We start from the raw sequence: 20,523 nt of genomic DNA on the forward strand, positions 1-20,523 counted from the left end.
ATTGCAAATTGTGACTGAAAATGTCCAGGCTGAGGGTTTGTAACTATTCTTTCTGGACTTTTCAGGTTATTGGTGACACATGCATTTTGAATTTTACGGAGTGTCGTGCAATAGTCCTCTCCTCTCTGGAGATAACTCTAAAGTAATTGGAATTGCTGCATATGACCTGATGCTGCTAACACCAGCCAGAAGAATGGAGCTCTACCTTAGAGATTAGACCACCAGGAGTACAAACAAGATAGAAGAATCAAAATAACTATGAGAAAGGAAACAGGTGAGCAAAATGTGCAATAGAAAAAAAACCCCAAAACTAAACAGACAAAAGATGCAGATGCCCTCTAAGGAATACTCTGAAGCATCTCTTTCCCTCCAGATTTCAGTCTAGCACAGTCTATGTAACGCATAATATATGGTTTGGAGGGTTTATTTATTTCTTTATTTAAACTTATTTTCAAATGCTTCATTTCAGTGATATATTACTATGACCGATGTGTCTTATTTTGATAGGCAGATCTAGGTATTTCCCATGAAGTCCCAGATAAGACTGGGATGATTTTTTAAAGGATATTCTGCCCATTTGCTAATTCTGCATGACTTTATCATTCTTTTGCCAAAACAGGTACTCTTAACTTAGGGTTCCACCAGGAAAACCTTTTATTTTATTATTTAGGTGCTTAACACTGAAGGTAGTTGGAGCTTTAGGTTTTTCTGTGGGATATGAATGAAGATTAATGGGCTACTAGAGGGATAATGGTTCTACTTCTGTGTATTGACTGTCTGTCAGATCTGTTTTTGAAGAATATTACTCTCTTATCAACATCATTTTCCCTTTTAGAAATGGAAAATTTAAAGCAGTTATCAGGGTGGCTAAAAAGGCATCTCCATATCTTCAGCTAGTACAAACTAGGGGTGTAGGAAGAAGAAAGAAGCATTGTCATGTAACCAAGGGAAATGTGCCCCCATGCCCCCCATCCCTTTCTGAAGCCACAGCCTTAATCAACCCTTCTTGAGGGATGCCCTGGAATGTGTCATATGCACAATGTCACATGCACACAGATGTCTGTCATGATGCCTGGTACCTCCAGGGACACAGAGGACAGCAGCAGGTGTGGTACCTCTTCCAAAATGAGGAATTAATTTGCGTTACTTTCTCTCCATGGCTGTGTTTCATATTTTGACAAATGGTTATCATTGGTAATCACAACTGCTTGTTGGCATTCATCTCAGAAAAATTACACCACATCGGATTTTCTTCATAACATGATGGTATCAGGCTGGCTGGTGAAACTGTTTAGCTAGCTACTGGTTTTGCTTTCCAGGCCTGTGCCAGCCATTATTTCATAGCAAATTTGTGAAGGTGAGTGATTTAAACTGGTGGCTAAGAAGCTGCTATTCCTAAAGCCACTGAAGCAAAGAATTCACCACAAACCTATTCTTTAATGACTTTTTCAAGGACCTGGATGGTTTTAGCAGCCCAGACTTCTGTACCTCCACAGCCATAATGCAAGCACTATCCAAAAGAGTTTGTTTGTTGATAGTTGAAAATCACTGATCAAACTGTTGTCCCTGTCAGTAATTGTCAAAATTTCAAACAAAACACTCCTGCCCCATAAGACACAAAAAAAAAAAAAAAAAAAAAAAAAAAAAAAAAAAAAAAAAAAAAAGGTATCACTCTACAGGGTCAAAACCCCCCTAATTAACACTATTGTCTACTTAGGGTTTTAAAAGTATGTTAAAAGGCAAAAGACAAACAACTGAATAGATTCTATATTGAAGATGATTATTCTGAAATTTGAGAAAATGCACTTCAAGCAGTGACAATGTAGATAACTTTACAGATTTTGTCTGTGGCTCAATTTAATATAAGAAATATATGCAATGGGAACTTAATATAAGAAATTAATATACAACGGCTCAGACCTGCTGCTCTTATTACAGGTGCATTAGTAACATGTTTTGCTAATTAAGTTTAACATTTCTATTTCTCTCCCAGCCCAGAGTATTTCATGTAGCTTGATGAAAAATCTGGTTATCCAGAGGTCAGCCAGATGGATTTTTAAGACCAAGCACAACAGTACGATGCAGACAGATAAACAGGACAATATTCTGGATGTATAGAAAGATTCAAATGTTGTATTTCACTACAGAAAAGCAAGCCTAGCCCTCTTCTCTCCTGGGAAACATACATATAGTCTCTTACATTACATTCCTCACTAAAATCAACTTAAGAATTGCATATGAAAGTAATATTAAGAAGATAAGCTTAAAAACACCAATACTTTGTACAAGACTTTAATGAAAGTATGAAAAGCTAAAAGTATTGGACAGCTTTTCTTCAGTGTTCATCCATAATGGCTTTGATGTAGGTTTTGATATGACAGTCACACATCATCACCGTTGTTCAGTGGCAAGTAAGGATATCTTAGAAATTAAAAACCTAGTAAAGAGAAACACCCATGGTGCTGTGTCTTGCAAGCAATCTTCTCTTGGCAAATGTGAGAGCATCTCACAAGCATGACTTCATCTTCTTTTTGAGGTGCTTACTTACATCTCCTTCCAGATCAGGTGAATAGTTCACTTTCAGTAATTGCTAAGAACCACAGAGATGAAAAGGAAAAAAGAGAAACAAAACAAAGAATCTGAGAATGGCATAAGAATCTGGAACAGTCATAAAAATGGTCATCAGAGCTGTAAACAAACAGTTTTACAGAGACAGCTTTAAGTTGAAGTGCCAAGCAGTAAAATAGCTCAGAGACACATTTGTTCACTCCGTTTTCTCTCACTAGGGCAGAATCTGAGAAGTGGTGAATGAATTCCTTGTATTGCTTTGTTTGCATGCATGACTTTTGCTTTATCTATTAAACTGTGCTTATCTTACCCTTGAGTTTTCTTACTTCTCTTCTGATTGCCTTCCACATTGTTACAATCTGGTTTAAACCCAGAAAAGCAAAGAAAGCTATATCTCTGTGTTCAAACAGGAAAGAACTTTGAATGTTCAAAATATACCCAAAAATGAGATTAAAACCAAATGAGGTTAGATCTTGGTGCCATAAAATTGATGTATTTAACAGTAAAAGAGGCATAGAGAAAGACTGAGAAAAGGAGACAGAAAAAGAAGTGTGCATGGGAGGCAGGGGGACAGGGAGAGTGACAGGGGTTGGGTGGAAGTATATCACCCACCTGAGGGTCCCAACGATGTCTCATTGCTCCACTCTGGTCTTCTTGGTGACCAGGTTCCCCAGTTGCTGCTGCCATACAGCACCACATGCCACCACACTCTGCCACACACTGAAGAGTTCAAATTCAGGACCAGGTGTAAATGACCTCGTGCCCCCCTGCATGGGGCCAGTTTGACACTGTCCCTTGCAACACAGAGGGTCTCTTGCATCTTTTGGGTGCTCTGGTTCAGGGTCTGGGGACCCCTTTGAGGGTCATGACATATCCTCTGTGGAGGATAAGCTTTTCCCAGGTGAAGGAACCCTCAGCTGGGTTGGTCTGCACAGGATTGGGTGGTCACTGCCTCTTACCAGAGCCTTTTCCAGCACCCAAAGTCTCTCACCGCCACCCTTTGGTGCCAGGATCTGTGTGAGCCTGGCAGCCGATAGCCCTGGGTCTGTCATCTCCTCCCTGAAGATGTTAGGCTTGTGCTTTGTTAATGTCCCCACCCCTGAGCTGTTACTTTATCCTGTCTTTATCCTATCCTATCCTATCATGCGCTAAAGATGTAGGGCCTCACTTTGAAGGCCTATTCAGAGTGTGATGGTATCCTTTGCAGCTTTTGTAATACAGTTCTAGTATAATAGGCAAAAAAAAAATCATTAAAACATTAAAGTCATAAACTAATATTTCAGTCTCTGACACACATTCCATCAAGGGAAGTGAGTGAGCAGCTGTGTGGCTCTCAGTTGTGGGGTGGGCTTAACCCATGAGTGTCTTATATATTTAAGATTTTCAGAGTTAGAATTATTTTTATGAGTCATAAAATCTACATTTTAAGACCCTGTTTCAGAATTGTACTTTTAAATATGTGAGAAGTTCTGTGACATTAACTTTTAAGTAAAATATGTATTATATTTGTCATTCAAAGTGCCACAGCATCACCACCTGATAACCACATTATCTGCTTTAAAACTACATATTTTTACCACAATTGCTAAACACTGGAATAGTGAAATCAAATGTGTTCCTCAGGCATTCAAATCTAACTCTTTGTCTGAATATAGAGAAAACCTTTCTGCCTCCACCATTTCAGAAAAGCACCACAATATTAAGAAGCCATGTATTCAAATTGCACAGTTTAGTCACTAATTTTATGAAAATTAGTGGGGTCAACAAAAGACTAAATTCTGATATTTGCATGCATTAAAAAAATTTCAATATTAAGTCTACCAATATCAAAAAGCATTACATAATTCATAAAGCAATGCTTAATACAATAGTTTTGAAACTGTTACAGAATAAAATTACTGTGTGCAATTTCGAGTAGCAGAAAATACCACTGGAAAAACCCCATTTGTGTAGCAAATCACTTGATATAAAATTTGTTTAATATTTTTAATGGCGGTATTTTTGTAGTGTTGAATCAGGCATAGGCCAAGATGTGAAAATGTAATAAATTAGTACTTGGGGATTGTAAGACTCAGCATCAGTTTCTCCTAAGAAGGTTAGAAGTGGGAAAGATCATGGGAAATAGTACTGGATAGGTTCAATTATTTTTTGCTGCAGTCCTATAATTGTAGCCAGCCTTTGAGTAGTTATAGATTGTCCAAGAATATCTGCACCCCCATACAACTCATAATCAACATTTTCCAGTAAGCTTACTAAAGTAAATCTAACAAATGTAAAGTACCATAAAACACCAGGTGTGGTGGTTATGCTGTCCCACAGAAAGACTGCAAAATTTTTCAAGGTCATCATTCCCATGTCCACAGTAGCTGAGAATTTGCTAAACCAGAACAGCTGCCCCCTCCCACCACATTTGGATTAGATTAATACAGGTCAAATCACAAACATTGATCCAGTCCTTTGTGTCTTAAACATAAACCTCCATAACAGCCAATGTAACCACTGATATCACATATTCAGTGATAATGAACAAAAAATCAATTACAAAATTTACTCCTGCAGCACTTGAATCTTAAAACATCTTTTATCTTTTTCAACACAAGTTTGAAAGATCTTTGTAGTTCCAGCTGTAGTTCCAGAGTTCTTCTAATTTCCAATTTTAACTTTATACCTGAGCCTCTCATGTACTTGGTCAGGTATCTGTACTGACTTTTAGGTTTAAGTAGTTCTATTCACATCTATGCCTTCACATCTGAATGAATTAGTCAACCCCAAATTTGGGGGGTTTTTTTGTTTTGTTTTTTTTTTTTTTTTTTGGCTGAGGCTGTGTAAGCCAAATTCTAAACCTCTCTTGCTCAGATAAATATTGCATTCCCCTAATTACCATAATAGCTGTTTCCTACACCTGCTCCTTTATTATTAATCTTTCTTGAAAATAGGTGACCAGAACTGTATGTGGCATTGTGAACAAGGTCTTAATCAGTGCCTTGTAAAATGAAATTAGTAATAACCTGGCCCTGCTTAAAACATCTTTTAACCTTTTCCAGAAATTCAAAATGCTCTTTTACTATTTAAGCACCACAGCTATTTGGTCATTTCTTAGGTCCTCACTTATTAGGTCCTCACTTGTTAGGTCCTCAGTTTAAAAAAATAGAAGTATTGTTCTTAAATTTATGTTTTATGTAAACCCATTGAATTGTCATTACTTAAGGGATAATGTTTTGTTCAAAGAATTGTTAATATATAACATAAATAGTACTTTTTATGATTTATTTATTTACTTGTCTATAAGATATGAAAATAAAAACTTACTCTCAATGTCGAGAAAATTGTGTTTTGAGGGTATTCCAGTCTATTTCCTGATGAGAGTGGAATTGCATCCATTCTCACAGAGTAAGATGCTGTTTTTTTTTCAGAAGAAACAGGGAATAAGAAAAAAAAAGTCAGGAATCTTCAAAATAATAGACAAATAATGAGCTATTAAATATACCACACCAACTCTTAATGCATTCCTAGACTGCAGAATCACCTCAAAGTGACTGCAGATATTCTACTGTTTTTGGTGAAATATGGATAACTTCATCTTCTAAGGGTTTGGAAAGCCTGTTAAAAGCTGGTGACATCGCAGGAATGACTTTTCTCACTTCTAGAGATCATGAAAGACAGATATATCTTGCTCTGCAAGGAAGAGGAGTACAAGCTTGATACTGTATAAACTTTTGAGCTAGAGTATCTGACAACTTAACGCTCCTTTGAATGACTGGCATGACACAAATGAGCCAAAAGAAGTACATGATTCATTAAAGGACAGTGTACATTAAAGCATGGCAAGATATCTGAAATGAGAAAATAAACTGTTATGGAAAATTTGAAATTTTCTGGTCCAGAATGCTTTCTTTCTCCTGACTCAAGCTTTCTTTTTTCTTCTCTTAGCCACCAGATTTTTTTCTTTCCTCCTTAAAAACAGACTGTATCAAACTGTGAAGGACTCATAAATCACACACATTTGCGTCTTCCATTCCTACCTACTCTTCTTCCCTCACATTAGAAGTTTGTGGATGTAATTTTTTTGAAGACTGATTCTTACAAGCTGGTACAGACTGATTTTTCAGTTCCTACTGATCTTTCTTCCAATGCAGAATGTGAGGCCACAGTTGAAACACTAGAAAAACCTTGGTCTGGTAGTTACTTTCTCACTTCTTCCTCATGCTTTGTTTAATGCTTTTCCAGCTAGCTTGTGGCTGTGCTACTTAGGAATTCATCACACAGTAAATATGGAAAAACAAAACCAGTCATTTGACAGAAAATACAAGCATACTCAGGAATAGCTGCAAGTGAAGAAGCTGCAGGGCCTTAACTGTCTTTGTTCCTTTTATTTACTGCATTTGATGAAAAAGCAGTATTTATATAGGTGTTGCTTTCCTACCTGTTCAAGATAACTATGATCATCTTTCCAATGTCAGCATTCAAAACTGTTATCAAGGTCCAGGTTAGCACATTACTTCTCTACAATGTTATGAAAAGAATAACTATATCTGATATTATAAAAATCTGAATGACAGATCCAAATAATGTCTCACAATAAAAGATAATTACAATCTAATGTCAAGCTCAGGATGTATGTAAATCTCAGGATGCCTTCAGGCTATTTCTTATTCCCAGCTATAGTCAAGGAGCATTTTCATTCTGCTGGGGCTTTTTTTATGAAAGCTAATGATTTGTCATAATTGATAAATGTGTCCTTCTAACAGCCACCTAAAGAATTTATGCTTATTCTTGAACCAAGGTAAAAAACTCTGTGCCATTTCAATCACTCAGTTCAAAACAAAGTATAGCTGGCATGAAACTTATTCAAACACTTTTATTTATCCTGTGTCATCCATAGTTCTACTATGCAAAACATCAACACTGATCAAAAAGTTTCATTTCCAGCATGCTTTTTTAGTACAAAAAGAAAGAACAAATTTTTTTAACAACGAATAATTTTCTCAAGTGCCTTCCTTCCTTCCTTCCTTCCTTCCTTCCTTCCTTCCTTCCTTCCTTCCTTCCTTCCTTCCTTCCTTCCTTCCTTCCTTCCTTCCTTCCTTCCTTCCTTCCTTCCTTCCTTCCTTCCTTCCTTCCTTCCTTCCTTCCTTCCTTCCTCTCTCTCTCATTGCTGTTTCCCTGTATTTTTACCACCATATTTGTAACTATCAGGAAGAAATGTCCACCCTTCCCCAAATAAAAATCTAAAGAGCTTGGGCCATTTTAAAGGGATTAGTCTGAGACAAGTCTGCTTATCTGCTGGACAAATGACTTGTGTGCTCTTGACGTGTTAATTAAAAATTATTCTCTGAAATGATTTGTGAAATAATCATCTTTTACTCATGTATCATACTGTAGAGTACATATTACAATGAAATCTCAGTCACTGTTTATAGCCAATAACTACATGCTTAAAATAAATGTTTATGTATTTAATTTAAATGTACAGGCTGTTGATTTTTTTGAGGTAAAAATAGTAGGAAATCAGGGCTAGAGTTTCAGCTGAATTAGATATCTATAAAATTACAGATGTCATTTCCTTCTTTGTCACTTGAACCATTGAAAGTTAGGTTCCAGGACTAGCTGAATTGTTCACTATTATTTTATATTCCACAAAAACTGATAAGCGTCTCTACAGGATGACTCATTCATCTACCCTCATGGTCTGGATAGCATAAAACATCTTTAAAAGTATCTATGTTTTTTCACTGAATATAGAATGGCCTTAAACTAAATATTAGAGTTCCAAAATTGTTTTCAGTTTATTGAACTCTTCCTGCATTATCAACCACATCAACCACATGTACAGGGATAATGACACCACTCCCCCATGATTTCTGATTGAGCATTTCAGCACTACTTATTCCCCATCTCTGCATGGAGACAAGGACACCATATGTTGATTTTGTTGATGCCCAGCAAAGTTTGTTCCTGTGTCAGTGCTCCAGACATTGATTCAATATGCCTAAAAAATGGTGTTTCTTCTATATATGCAAAATTTGAGAGGGCATGGCAGGAAAGCTTATCATTCAGGTTCACGTAGTTCCTTGCCAATAACATACTAAATAAACACAAAGATATTTTTCATCTCTTTTGCCAGTTGTTTCACTGGTATCAAATTTTGTTATACAATGCAGTGTCTTAACAATGTCACAGTGCTAATATACAGTGGCGGATAATCTGGCCTACTACATGAATAGCTAAAAATGGTTTTAGGAGGCTACAGAGCTATCATTTTTCACTCTAGATTAGACTGTTTTCCTCTAATAAGAAGTCCTTCAATGCAGGAAGTATGTTACCATCTTTAAATACACCTTGAAATACATTAGCTCAACACAGTCACTCAGTTTGACATAGATTTTCTCCCAGGATAGAAATTTTAAGTCTAATTGCATTACAGCTTTATTAATTTCCCAATGTTTCCAGCAAGGTTTTATTGGCATACTTTGCAAGTCATTAATTGTGCATTCTGCCACTCTAGTTTTAATGACATTGTAATTTATTCCAAGATTGCTAGAGAAATGAACAGTGTAGTTTTCATTAAATGGCCTGAAAAAAAGTAACAAATACACAAATAAATACTTATAATAAACTGATTATTTACCATTTCAAAACACTGGAAATATCTCTCGAGACAACAACAAAAGAACAAGAAAAAAATACAAGTGGAAGTTTGAAGTCCAAAATTTATTTTATGGGCAAAATAAAGCATCATAAATCTTATCAGGGCTTTCCATCAAATTATTTGACTCTTACTTTAAAACTATGGTACTAGTGGAAACCTGTAATTCTATTGTTAAAACTATTTGTTCATAGTAATTCCTGGCCTTATAAATACAAACAAACCCTTGAAAATCTCTCATTAAAACCTCTAGATTCCTTTCTCATGGCCACTGCAATATTAAATAACAGTAATACTAATTTCAACCTTTTTCTGAGTGTGGAAGTCATTTGAAAGGAACATTCAATAGAAGTCCAAATAAAAAAGCAAATTTTCAATGGTGCATGGAATAATCCAGGAAAACATAATAAGGTGCATCTCAAGACCTAATAAGTATGAAAAAAATGTGGGTAAAAAATACTCAAGAGAAACCTTTCAGGCTACAATGAAAGCAAACTGAAGAGTTGGACTGGGAAAAATACATTTAACTGAACAAATATAGTGAAGCATCTGCCACCATTTAACAGAAAGGAGAAGGTAGGAAAAAAATTAAAGGACCTGAAAGCCTTAAACGACTAATTTGCTTAAGGGATTTAAAATGAAAGTTTACATAAGAATTTCAGCTTGAATACTGCTTTATTAATTATTTTATTTAGTTATACTCCCTCCTTCTCTTTTGTCCTTCTTCCCATCCTTCCTTTATTTACTTCTTTGGTATGGCTTTGATCTGGAATAGATCCTCTTGTTGCAAAGTGTCTCTTCACAACATAAATTTTTGTCTGAATAAAATCAAACTGGACAGCACTATAGCCATTCTGGAGGCTAAGCACATTTGGTGTAAGAAAAATTACTATACATGTCAGCAAATTTCCCAGAGTCAGTGTAGCAAAGTAATTTTGTGGTTATTACCTTTTCTGGATCCATTTAGTCCTCTACAGAAAGAAGGTCTACAAACACCTTCAGAGAAAACAAAATATAAGTTTCAGACTTTTAAATGAGATAGCTATTTTTGATCAGTAGAGAAAGAAAGGATGGCAAGATGTAATAATTCTGTGGTACTATTTTCTCTTGATTACAGACAGTTCTTTTATAATCTCTCTATTGATTTTAAAATAAATAAACAAACAAATAAATAAATAAAGCCTCTGAAGTCTATATTTTGCATAAGCCCTAGAATTGTGAAATCTTCCAAATGTCTGGATTCTGCCTGAATTTGGCATTGGCACTGCTCTGGTCTGTAGGCTACCTATTGCTACACATTTACATGATTACGTTAATATTGCATGTTTTTTCTATACCCTTACTGTTTTCATAGGCACAACATGATACAGACATATCTGGCTCCACCAAGATTTTAGAAACATAGAATTATTGTGTCCAAACATAAACTTAACACTGCCAAGTCCAGCACTCAACCATGTGTCTAAACACCACATCTACATGTCTTTTAAATATCTGCATGGATGGTGACTTAATCACTTCCCTGGGAAGCATGTTACAATGCCTGACCACCCTTTCAGTGAAGGAATTTTTTGTAATATTCAATCTAAACCTCCTTTGGTGCAACTTGAGCCCATTCCCTGTTTTCCTGTGTATTGTTACTTGGAAGAGGAGATTGGCTGGCCCCCTTTCAGGAACTTGTTGAGAGTGATAAGGTTTCCCCTGAGACACCTTTCCTCCAGACTAAACACCCCAGCTCCTTCAGCCACTTCTCAGAAGATTTGTGCTCCACACACTTCACCAGCTCCATTGCCCTTCTCTGGACACACCCCACCACCTCAATGTCCTTGTAGTGAGGGACCTAGAACAGAACACAGGATGCAAAGTGAAGCCTCACCAGTGCCCAATCCAGGGTGACAACTCCTGCCCTGGTCCTGCTGTGTTGCTGATAAAAGCCAGGATGCCTGCTGTCCACATGGGTACACTGTCAACCAACACCCCTGTATTACAAAAACAGTGTATTTCTAAGAAGTCTTAGTAGCATGTTTCTGGCCTAGAACTTCTTAGGTGACATAATTTTGACACCATAATGATTTTTTTCACAAAAATTAACTGTCACTATCTTCAGATAACAAGTTGGAAGGACTTTTATTTCTTCTGAATTCTGAAATGCTGTGCATTAAATCCATCAGTTTATACGACCATTCTACCATTTCTACCTTCACATTTATTCCCAGTTTAGTGCCTGAGATTTTTTTTGTAAATGTCCTTCCAAAGCCCTGATGTCTAGCAACAGTAGCATATTGTAAAGTTTTTTCTTGACACAACACACAATATCACATTATGTCTGTATTCTATTTCCTTTGGGCTTTATCTGATAATGTCTGAATTGCTTTTCACACTTGATCATATCTTTCAATAAACTTTATTGTCTACCTTCAGCATTTTGTGATGCTTCACAAAAAGGTTAATTTTTGCTGATTGAGCACCTATTGAGCAGTAGAATCTCTTCTGTCACTTGCATGACTTCTTCACTCATCAAAATTTCAAAATCCCTGAATTCTTTCCTGTCAAGCTACATCTTATAATTTGTTTTATACTGTTCTCAAATTTCCATTTCCCTTAAACTTTTTCCATGTCTTTTTTTTTTTTTTTTTTTTGCTTATTCTGACACTGGTTCACTTTTCCATATCTATTGTTGCTAGTATTATCAACACCACTGCTATTGTAATTTATTCATTTTAGCTATTCATCCCTTCTTTCTTTTTTTTTTTTCTTAGACATTTTTTGATAATCTGCAAAATCCTGCAAATCACTTTGGAAGGCACCTACTTCTCACTAGAATGAATTTTATAAGTTTGTAGAAAGAATGCATTATAAATAAAATGCAACATTATTTATATTCTTTTTCCTAATTTTGTGCAGGCACCAGCTGCTGTTCTTGTGAATAGAGTTATTAGGAAGCTAGAAGTGTCAAAAGACAAAAAAGCAAGAATTTTCAATAGGAAGCTATTTTTAATTCATCTAAAAGGCCAAGGCATAAAAAAAAGCAACCAAAAACCAAACACTAAAATAGATTTCTAGCTACTCTAAATAACAGACATCCAAGCCCCTATCTAAATTTTTAGAATTTTGGGGAAGAATTAATTACTCAAAGGAAGCCTGTATTTGATGAGTTGTCTAATAACATGCTAAAATAATTTCTAAAGGGGTTATTTTTTACCTCCTATCATTAATTCAGTTGCAGCTGTCACCCTCCTTTGTAATATTCAAGCTCTAATGTTTTTCATCAGAATTCTATGTTTATAGGGATGACTTTTGTTTTCAGGAATATTGTCTCATTTGTGAGAAGAAAAGAGAATATATCCAAGAATTTTCTGTTCATGCATAGCGCATCAATCTTTCCTTGTTTTATGGTTACTACTTGTGCTTCCAGAAAGTAAACGATTACCAGACATTTCAGAATTAAAATATCTTTTACGTTTTAAATAATTGCCAAAATTTCTTTCAATCATCAAGTTTTGTCTTCATAAAAGGCTTGCAGGTTTACTGAAAAATTAAAATTTCACACCATTCATTGAAATGCTTTTGAGAAAGACAATATCCTGAAGGTATAAATCAAATTACATAGTTCCCAAGAAATTAGCATAGTTAAAGTTATTTTGGTTCCCGAAGGGATATTATTTTACATTTCTGAAAAAGGAAAAACATGATACAGTAAAATTTGCAATGAAGTACGAGGAAGGCAAATTTCAGATACTTCTGTTCTGGAAAATCTCATAGCTGTAGTCAAAATTTGTGATAGTTCCAATAGGATCAAATAGAATTTCTGATTGTTCCAAATTTGTATTTAACCGCTTTTTCATTAGTAATTTTTATTTCCTTAGAACAAACTGAACAGTGTATTAGTTATAAAGTAGAACATGATCATATGTTATTCCAATGGAATATTTTCTAGGAATTAGGAAAAACTAAACACCAGGACAAATCAATCATAAGAGATCAAACAAACTGTTTTGATGTAAGTAAATGCTCATTAAGTTCTCCAACATTCAAACATATATATCCAGACTAACCTAATTCTCTTTCATGCAGTTTTTTGCATTCATATCTGGAAGGCCAGGTATTGGGATTTTGTTGAAAGGTATGTGATGGAGAAGATTTTGAAAGGAAAAATTTTCAAAAAAACAATACCAAGCTAAACTGATACCTGATTAATTTTTAGTAAGTATCAAAATTCAACTCTTCTTTCAAAGCATAAAAAAGAGTACATAATATGGAAAAAAAGAGTACATAATATAGAAAATTGATAACTGTTCTTTCAGCTTACTGTAGATAACAGTGCGGTCCCATTTGAGCGTCCTCTTCCACTGGTTAAACAACTCCAATTCATTTGATTTTTCCTCATAAGCATCTTTTCTACAACTTTCAAAGTCTTTACTGCCCTTCTCTGGACATGAGAATACATGAACATTTTTACAGAAATGCAGAAAAAAAACCCCCAAAGATTCAGCTGGAAGATAAGAAATTAACAACTTTTAACTTTTGAAAAAAAATAAATGCAAGATCTGAAAACAAGTCATAATAGGTCATTTATATTTTAGACATAGAAAATGAGAATAACTTAATATAAACTTCATATACCTGCAATGCAAATTCCAACATCTAGTCTAGTCTATCTTGTTTTCTATTTAATTTAATTGAGTGAATAAGGCTTTTCAGGATTATTTCGATAAATGCTGCCTGAGATATCTTTTTTAAGATGAAGCACACTATAGCTAGATCCAATTATAGCTCACGTAGTAGCTGATTATGATTATTGTATGAGACAGTGCACCTGACCATTGTCCAAATAGCTTCAGGAATGGCTCATTACCATAGTAATCTTTGTGTAAGAATATCTCCATTCTTCACAATATATCTGTGAAATCTATTATAGGAACATATGGTAAGTATATCAGTTCAAAATTAGACTACAGATATTCCTGAGGCTGTGTGGAGAGAATGGTATTAGTCAATGGTATAAGTTTTTGGGAAAAAAAGCTGTAGAAGAAAAGCTGTACAAACACTTTATGGTTTGGTGTAGGTCTTTAACAAAAACTCCTGATTTGAATCTGAAACACATCAAAATGCAGGATTTTTGCAAGGTCTGTCTTGTTTATGCTGAGACCCCTTGGACGAGGACACGAGGCTTGACTCCATTTTCATCAGAAGGCTGATTTATTATGTTATATATTATACTAAAATACTACATTACTACTATACTAAAAGAACAGAGAGAAGAAAATCAGAAGGCTACAAAGACAAGAATAGAATAGGAATGAATAACAAAAATCCTGTGACTGCTCACAGCCTTGGCACAGGTGGCTGTGATTGGTCACTGATTGAAAACAATCCACATGGACCAATGGAAGATTCACCTGTGGCACTCCACAGCAGCAGATAGTTATTGTTTACATTTGTTTCCTGAGGCTCTCAGCTCCTCAGGACAGGAAAAATCCTAGCAGAGGCTTTTTCACTAAAATATCATGGCAACAGGTCAGATTTTGGATTAATTTTATTGTCTTTAAAAGTTAACCAAAACTAACTATTCATGCACTAAAATTGATAACTTATGATTTATTTTTCTGTAAAAGGGAGAAACAAGGAAAAAAAAAATCTGTACTTCTTTGGAATCTCTGAAAAACTCATAAGAAATAGTTTTAGATGAAAGTAATTTCCTGTTTTGTTTTTTTTTTTCAGAAATTAAACTTGAGACAGAACAGACAATGTTTCATTTTATCCTAAAAAATTGTGACATTTTAATAATTATGAGAACATGCTGACCATGACTCATTGTAAGGGTTTTCTTTATGTGCTAAAGCTCTTTCTTTCCTCACAGTTTATAAGGCCATTAATCAGCTCTTGAGCTGCTGCTTTTAAGTTTAGTCCATCTTAGAAAAACACATCATGTAATTTAAAAGAACATGATGGATACAGATATGTAGATGAGTAACCTGGACATTGTACATTAGGACAGAAATTATTGCCTCCAAGAGGCAATTTTAAACAAAAATATGATCAAATTCAGACATGAAAGGAAAGGAGAAAAACCCTCAGCTTTTCTAAAAAGTATTTAAACTCCAGATCTGCAGATCAACCAACTGATCAAAGATCAGCACACATCCAAACTTCTCCATATAGTACATCAAAATTACTCATTTTTCATATACATATCTATTCCACTTCTGTTAAGTGTGATCTTCATTTTTTTACAGTGCTTAATTATTTTTAAAGGGGAAAATATTCTGTAATAAAATTTGGACCCCTCTTGAATCATAGGGGTGGATATAACTTGTTAATGATGCAAATGTTCTCAAACAAATTTGGTGTCCTAATTAAATATAAATTTTAATGGCAGTATTTAAATCAAAATCTATCTCAAAATACCTGTATAAGAAGCAGGAATTCTAATACAGTGTTTTATAAGAGATAATACAGAATTTTCTAATTTCAGAAGCCAGGAGAGAAATTAATTTCTTACAGTGTTCTTTGCCCTAATTTAAGGAACACGTACTATGGTCTCCTTCATGCAAACTTATCAAGATCCATATTTGAGCTGACTTCCCTATTAGAAGACTGTTTCAAAATCTCACTTTTCTGATAGTTAATAGTTTCAAATAATTTTTCAGTCTCAATTGATTTGTATGTAATTGACTTGCTTTTGCTATACATGTACACAAAATAAGCAGGTACTTTGGTCAGTACATTCTCAGGGGCAATAAAAAGTCAGACAAATCTGTGTACACCAAAACCCTAGAAAGTCTTTTTGATGTTGAAGGAGAGGCATGAAGAACAAATTATCAAGTTAGTATGCATGTTTCCAACTGTGCAGCCTTTTCCTAACCATCTCATATGCTTTGTTTCACTGGCAGCCAGAGACTAAGACAACAAGCTATCCCTTTTTCTGAGACAATGTTCAGCATAATAACGTGCTCTTTCTGTAGGAATATGTGACTCCTGCTGCAGCAAATGTTGCCAACACAGGAGACAATACACTGAGATTATTATTTATTTTACCATATGATTGCCATATTCAGAAAAAAAAAACCCAAAGAGGTACTTTATTACCTTTCTGTAGTTCACTTGGATGAGTAGGTCACTAATGATGTATCACAAATTATTATTGGCAGTGTGACGCCCAATTTTGCAAAGTTAATTTATACAATATTATATTTGCCTTTGCAGTATTGCTCTGGTTCTTTCCGTTTCTCTCAAAGAAAGCTCTTCTGAAATTAAGTTTTAGTAACATCAAAGCACCTTGTTCATCATGAAATAATTTTGCAAATTAATAAATCATTCAGTGGTAATCAGTGTCTTTATAATGGGTTTTCTTCAAAATGGACAATTGAATCACCTTTCAAAGTATTGAGTATGAGCCTCAGAACATATTAATATTTCTATTATTCTGAAAGTTCTTAATTTTAATCTTAATGAGGATAGAACTGGATCACTAGAGTAACAAATTAATCAGCTGATAACTTTTTCAGTTAGAATGACTTTCCTTAGAGAAAACATATCTAAAATTTCAATCAACCAAATGCATGTTTTGTTAGATTGAAGGTTAGTAACTCAAGGAAAGTATGACAGGTTTTACAATCTGCTATTTGCTTTGGGTTCCTAAATGTCAGGAACTGCTGGCAACAAGATGTACAGTTGTTCTGTGATAGATACAGTTCTGTAGCATCAATGTCAAATTAACATTACAGCTCTTCTGAACCACCAATTCTTAAGGACAAATCTCAATCAATACATAAAAAATTAGTTGGAATTGGGAGTGTTTGGTTAACCTACCCTGAAAGTTATGTTGCAGATTATGAAAAGCTATACAGACTAAAAAAACCCCCTATTTTTGGGTTTTTTTTTTTGCTTTAACTCTGCTTTTCTAGAGGCATTCTTGTTTGTCATCCCCAAATTTCTCTAAACATAGTGGAAGGAAGCAAAGTGGAGACCACCCCAGTCACTCCCAAAGTACGGACTCAGGCTTCAGAGACAACATATGCTCAACAGGCCAAATCAAATCAGACAACTTTCCTAAAGTCAAGGAAAAAGAACAGAAATCAAAGTTAAACACTCCCCTTGAAGGTACAGAAGAACAATGTGCTCTGGGGGCTGGTGAAAAGAATGAAAAAATAAATGCTTTAACTCTGAGGGAAGTTTAGGTTTAATAGATTTGAAACAGTGAGATCTTGTGACACTCTAGAAGTGCAATATAACAAAAGTTTTCTCACTGGGCATACAGTTCTCAGAGGTCGGGTGAAGGTAAGCTCTTGACACTCAATTGTCTGCTTTTTTTTTTTTGTCTAGCAGTAGAAAATCAAAATTTTCAGTGGTGTAGAGGTTAAACTACTTAGTAATCAAAGTACACTAAAATGTTCACTGAGAGAAGTTTGAAAAAAAGGTAATGTATACGACTGAAACATCTTGATAACAAGACACTCTTGATCCTAAAAAAAATATTTCAGAAATAGTATCCTTGAAAGGAGGAAAGGACAGGGAAAATGGGTTCTGATTCATTGCAATAGGAGAGATGTCTGCCCACTACTTGGCTCATTGTTGTAGAACTAACTCCATATATTGGGAACATTTAATGCATATCTAAATTCAGTATAGTAAGAAAAGACTGATCCAGACACATAGGAAAGACAGTCAAGTCTCTTTTCTGTCAGCCCCATGGTGATATCACTCCCTAGACTGTAACTGCTCAAAAATAAATGATGTGTGTCCCTGAAGTTTTACTGGTAAAATAAAATAAAATAAAATAAAATAAAATAAAATAAAATAAAATAAAATAAAATAGCAAGTTACTGTAGCTTGAATGTAATCATATTGTATAAGTATAATAATACATAAAATTTATTATATGCAAATATTTGATAACTCCATATAATATAGATATGATTGTAATATATGTGCACAATATGTACACATGATATATAAAATACATATTATTTACATATAGTTATATGTATTTTATAATAAGATATAATGACAAGTTATATTATTATGCAAAATTATGTTACGAACTAATTTTTTATAACGAAATAATATATAATGAAATACTTTAAATTGTATTTAAAGTGCTTATATCCAGATTAGAATAACAGAATTATATAATGGAATGCAAGTTTCACTATAGAGGGTAAGGGTAAAATATTGCACTAGGAAGAAATTTCCAGTGGACGTGGAAATAATCTAGGAAAAACAAGCAACCAAAATTCTTGAGGATACTGTGAAGTATAGTTAGCAATACCCTGCTAGGCTTACTCAGTTTTAATTTCCACAGAAATGCCACATGCTGCATTTTGGAACACAAGCTCTCTTCCCTGAATTGACTGGTTTCTTTGCTCTTCATTTATTTTGGCTTAGATTAGTCCGGGGTATGGTTCTTTATAAATTGGAGCTCTGGACAATCACCAACCATATGAACTTCTTCACCCACAGGGTGATTGGGCACTGGAACAGGGTCCCCAGGGATGTGGTCACAGCACCAGCCTGACACAGTTCAGGAAGCATTTGGATAATGATCTCAGGCACATGGTGTGACTCTTGCGGCTGTTCTGTGCAGAGCCAGGAGTTGGACTCAATGATCTTTTTGGGTCTCTTCCAACTCAGGATATTCTGTGATTCTATAATTATATGATTCCTCTAAAGTTTAATTTTCACTTCAAAGAAGAACAGCTGAAAGAGTCCCCTGTTACAAATATCAGAGCTAATAAAACTGCCTGCCTTATAAATGAATTGTCAGTTTCAAAAAAGACTTTTAATATTCTGTGCATTTTGACAGGAACTGACTGCTACCTTATTCTCACTTCAATTTCTGATAGAGTCATAAAAGGAATTTCAATGAATCATAATTGTGAGCACTAGGATAAATATTTATGTTTTAAATGTAGGATTTTGGTCAATTAGCTTTATTTGATTTGTGGTTTTCAATGTTCAAATTGGGTACTAATATCACTGTTGATTTTTGATATGTTATTACATACTAGATCTACTAGTGTCCTGTTACTCTTGATCCATAACAGAAAACCTGAATGGTACAGCAATAAAGAGCAGCTGGAGGAAAAACTGGTTCATATTTCAAGCAAATGTAATTGTCACTAACAGCTGGAAATCAGAAGATGCACATATTTCTAATAACTAATAAAAAATTAAATAAATTCCAAAATTTCCTTATATTTTGAGGCCATAAGTAACTCACAATATTAAAAAGAATAAATGAAGAGAGTTCTCTATGGATACTTATATGAATACTTTTGAAAGTATTCATACAATTATCCATACTTTTCGTCTATGGCTTTTAATTAGGGCTGAAGTTAACAGAGTGCATGGAAACCCTTTGCACTAGTATTCTGTTAGATACTTTGTTCCAGGTAATAGTTAAAATCTTTTAAATCTGAATCCCAGAGAAGATTATTCCCACTTTAGAATGATTTTTTTCTTGTTCTTTGCCACTGGTTTCTCCACTATGAGAGTACTTTCTTTTTTTCAGGGTTATAAGCACAGAACTATAGTGAAAATGCAGAAAAGAGGTTGTGCAGCAGCACTTGTGAAGTAAGTTTGGTGATTTTAGCACTGTCTTGGTAATTACACGCTTACACTGATTGATACAATGGTCTGTGCAAATTTTATCCTTGAGATAGCTGAGTGACCGTGTGTGCTTGAAAGAAAACTTTTCCAGTAAGAGCAGGCTACTCAAGCAATTTTTTGTCTGCTTGTAGTGGTACATCATCCCCCACCTCTGGCCTGTTCTGTGATCTCAGAAGCTCCTGATGAACCTTAACAAACCAGAAGAGCAGTGAAGACCTCCTTCAAAAAAAGAAGGAACTATATAAGAGGTTTGTCTCAAAGAGCGATTCTCTGCAATGTTACACACTGCAGGTGCAACTACACAGCTCATATACTGAGCAGCTGTCATCACAGTGAGGAAGAAACAGAGAAAGAAATAAGAAAACTTAATAAAGATTAATACAATCAGAAATTAAAATTAAAGTATGTATGAACTATTGATTTGAAGACAAAATTCCATGAACATGAAAGAATCTATTTTAATTGACCCTTGTTAGATGTAATTGTTCATAAAAACAGATGAACGTATAACAGCTTTAACTCCTGACCACATCAAGGGTTTATGGAGCCACTAGATGCTCACAGGATGGTCTCAGTTCATGAGTAACTTCATTAACTCTTTGGGGATCCATTTTCTCCAAAGTAGTAGAAATTACTATGGAGAGGAACACGGACTGCTATTCCTAACTTGTGGTGGTCTTTGCAAACTAAATACACTAAAA

At 34.8% G+C, this 20,523-nt stretch overlaps 2 long non-coding RNA genes across 3 annotated transcripts in view; both read right to left on the reverse strand.

The window, feature by feature from the left end:
- Positions 1 to 1,675: 1,675 nt before the first annotated feature.
- The window catches only part of LOC135302098 (uncharacterized), a 54,641-nt gene continuing 35,793 nt past the window's right edge, over positions 1,676 to 20,523 (reverse strand). For both annotated transcript variants that reach the window (XR_010363792.1, XR_010363793.1), the window contains one exon: positions 1,676 to 2,590. This is a non-coding gene — a long non-coding RNA (uncharacterized LOC135302098). The remainder of the gene's footprint in view (positions 2,591 to 20,523) is intronic.
- On the reverse strand, positions 9,345 to 11,186 carry LOC135302096 (uncharacterized). The gene is made up of 3 exons (XR_010363790.1): positions 11,088 to 11,186; positions 10,160 to 10,207; positions 9,345 to 10,072 (listed from the first exon to the last, which is right to left on the reverse strand). It is a non-coding gene; the product is annotated as an uncharacterized LOC135302096 (long non-coding RNA).

The sequence above is a fragment of the Passer domesticus genome, chromosome 6 (assembly GCF_036417665.1).
Source record: "Passer domesticus isolate bPasDom1 chromosome 6, bPasDom1.hap1, whole genome shotgun sequence".
Classification (NCBI taxonomy): Eukaryota; Metazoa; Chordata; class Aves; order Passeriformes; family Passeridae; genus Passer; species Passer domesticus.